The sequence below is a fragment of the Budorcas taxicolor genome, chromosome 19 (assembly GCF_023091745.1).
Source record: "Budorcas taxicolor isolate Tak-1 chromosome 19, Takin1.1, whole genome shotgun sequence".
NCBI lineage: Eukaryota > Metazoa > Chordata > Mammalia > Artiodactyla > Bovidae > Budorcas > Budorcas taxicolor.
Genome location: NC_068928.1, coordinates 30,547,890 through 30,551,279, shown reverse-complemented (window position 1 = coordinate 30,551,279; position 3,390 = coordinate 30,547,890). Strand labels below are relative to the sequence as shown.

Below are 3,390 nucleotides of genomic sequence, written 5' to 3'. Positions count from 1 at the left end.
TAGCTTTCCTTCCAAAGAGCAAGCATCTTTTAATTTCATGGCTGCAGTCACCATCTGCAGTGATTTTAGAGTCCCAAAAAATAAACTCTGTCACTGCTTCCACATTTTCCCCTTGTGTTTGCCACGAAGTGATGAGACCAGATGCCATGATCTTAGTTTTTTGAATGTTGAGCTTTAAGCAAGCTTTTCCACTCTCCTCTTTCACCCCCAAGAGGCTCTTTTTAGTCTCTCTTCACTTTCTGCCATTAGAGTGGCATCATCTGCATATCTGAGGCTGCTGATATTTCTTACGGCAATCTTGATTCAAAGAAATACAAATTTTTGCCTGTGGAATTTTGACGCTATGCCTTCTTATGCCCTCTTTTTGAGAATGGTTGTCATACTTATTATGAGGCATTCTTTTTAAGCTTAGTTACACGTAAGACTGGGTTGTTTTCTTGTGCATAAAAATGAACATCCATGCTCTATTAATTGATGGTGGTATTTCTACAATCTCCCCATGTTGGGGGGCCAGCTCTTCTGAGTTGCTTTTCAGCTCTGAATCATCGGGAAAATAGATAACAACAAAGATATAATATGGTGTGATGTGATCTATAATAGGTAGTAATGAGTTAAATCAAAGGAGATAAAGCAGGGAGATGGTATCAAATTTAAAAGAGCAGTTGTAGAATGGCTTCAGGAAAGCTTCTCAGAGCAGGTGACATTTGAACTGACCTCTAAGTGAAACAAGGAAGGCTATAAAGGCACCAGATGGAACAGCTTCCCAGGGAGCAGAAGGCAAGGGTCCAGAGATGCAGGATTAGAGGTATCTGAAGGACAAAGGGCTGGAGTGAGAGAAGCACATGGGCAAGGAGAGTGGTCCTGAGCGAGGTGAGGGAGGCAGCCAGAGGATAGATGTGTGTGTGCCCTGAAGCCACTTGAGAAACTCTGGGCCAGTTAAACTGGCCGGTTGTGCTGGCATGTTCTCCAGAGCCCTTTACCTTGATGGTGCTGACTTCCTCAGGGATGGATCTAGAGAGGGTGCCCAAACAGGACCATGAGTGAGCCCCCCACTCTCCTCCCCTGACCTAGTCATATTTCACCTGCATTGCCACCTATCCAAAGCTCCTCTGGGCAGGTGTGTTTGTGCTCTGAGGAACCTTCTCACCATAAACACTGAACAAGAGAGACACGCAGGACAGGATGCTTGCAAGGAAGCTCTTTTCCTTTTCCCAGTCAGTCCTGCCCTGCCCAGTGGGACCCCAGTGCTGGGTGAAACTTCAAGGGGAAGTGACGGACCCTTGTCCTCCGTCTGGATGGGAAAGGGGCAGACACACGAGGTCAGACAGCCCAGGGTCTCTGAGGAGTGTGAAGTCACCTCTGAAGTCAGTCGGCCTCCAAGGCCCCAGCGCAGCCCCTGGGAGTAGATGACGGTATTGCGTCTATATCCAGCCCGGATTGCTTCAAGAGTCTGCTGCGACTTCAGACACAGAGACTGGCCTCATATTTCCACTGAGGGGCCGAGAATGGGGCTGGGGGTGCAGGACCAACTGACACTAAGGTGAGCTCTGCCTTTGGAAGACGCTACCAGGCTTGATCACGGCCTTATGTGTTCTTTCAGTTTTCAAATGATTCCAAACAAACCCAAATTTATATTTCTATATTTAGCAGCCCCCAGTTTGATTCTGATCCTGTCTGGAGGCTGCGTGGCCTTCTGCCAAGGATGAAATTAGTCTGTGGGCTATCTGTTGCTCTGAGCTCACCCGTGGTCGTGGGGTATTTTTAGCAACTGTAATATAATGTTGGTAGGATGGTGCATCTGGGGGACTTTGTGATTTCTAAAAAGTGTAAAAGCTGCATCCTTTATTAACCCCATAAATCCCACAGACCTCTGTGGTAAGAGAGAAATAGACTGGGTTCCTGATTACGGAGACAGGTGAGACCAGAGTGTGTCCATGTAGGAAACCTCCTACAGAGCACATTCTACACTTGATCTTAGCCAAAAGGCCGAGAAGTGATACAGAGCACATTCTCAGGGTGAGTCCAGCAAAGGGCATCTCCTTCCCCACGTCAGAAAAGAGACAAGGAAGAAGTCGGGGATGTGGGTTAGAGCCCTTTGGAAAAAAGCCACACCTGTGTGCCCGGAACAATTGCCTATTGCATGAAAAGCCTCCCCCGTCAGCCTACACCCAGCCCCACTGGGCTCCCCCTTACTCTGAGCTCACCCCGCTCAGGCCCACTTCCTGGCTCTCCACATACCATGCCTTCTCCTGGGGTGCTCCGTCCTCACCCTGCCTGCCGAGGCCCTGCTCATGACCACAGCTTTCTCACCTCAGCTCATCGATTATAACAAATACATCCTACGTAGGTCAGAGGTTACTGGAAGTCACTGGGTGTGGGGTACGTGGGAACCCTCTGCACTGTTTCTGAAGCTTTTCTGTAAATCTGAAACTGCCGTAAAATAAAAGCTTTATTAGACATACTACAGTCCTTGGGGTCGTAAAGAGTCAGACACAACAGAAGCAACTTAGCATTAGACACACACACACGCACACACAACTCTATCAGCCTGCTGCTTCATTGCTACTGAAGAACAGGACAGGCCCGCCACAGTTAGACCTGCTGAACATGAGTTCCGTCGATGGTCAGTGCCAAACACAGCCACCTCAGGAGGGCGCAGAAAACCCCAGAGTCCAGCGGCCAGGCCACCCCTGCGGGCAAACCCTCTCACCCACTCCAATCCCGTGTGTACACATGTTCAGTTGCGTCTGACTCTGTGACCCCATTGACTGTACCCACCAGGCTCCTCTGCCCATGGATTCTCCAGGCAAGAATACTGGAGTGGGCTGGCCATGCCCTCCTACAGGGGATCTTCCTGACCCAGGGATCAAAGCCGCGTCTGGCGTGTTCTTTACCAGCAGCGCCACCTGGGTAGCCCTGTTAGTAGGGTAGGAGAATGTTCATAAGGAACTTGTGAACTATTTTCCAGAGTGGTCAGACAAGTGTGCACTCCCACAGCCTCTAGGGCAAACTGGGAGGAAGATGAGGATGAGAAGGACCCCCGGGCACATGTGATATGGGATGTAGCAAAAGAGTCATCTGTCCTCTTTGACTTCCTTTAGGAAGACAGAGCTGAAGTACAGAGCAAACCAATACCCACTGTCTGAACCCAAACCAAAGGCAGGGCTTCGTGGAGGGTGTGTGTCTCAACACATCTTAAGCGCAAGAGAAGGCCATTTTCTTACTCTCCAAGCTCGCATTCTTCATCCGTGTGCTTACTGTTAGGCGAGCAGAATCACAAATAGTTAGCAAACAAAAGGATGGGGACTATTTTACAAATACTTCCTCATGAGGGAACTGAGTGAATCAATTGAGTATTTGAGTCATTTTTGCCTGATTTATCTAAAATTC

General features: G+C 48.8%; 1 non-coding gene across 1 annotated transcript; it reads right to left on the bottom strand.

The window, feature by feature from the left end:
* Window positions 1-1,803: 1,803 nt before the first annotated feature.
* On the bottom strand, window positions 1,804-1,998 carry LOC128065784 (U2 spliceosomal RNA). Its single transcript, XR_008201157.1, has one exon. It is a non-coding gene; the product is annotated as a U2 spliceosomal RNA (small nuclear RNA).
* Window positions 1,999-3,390: the final 1,392 nt, after the last annotated feature.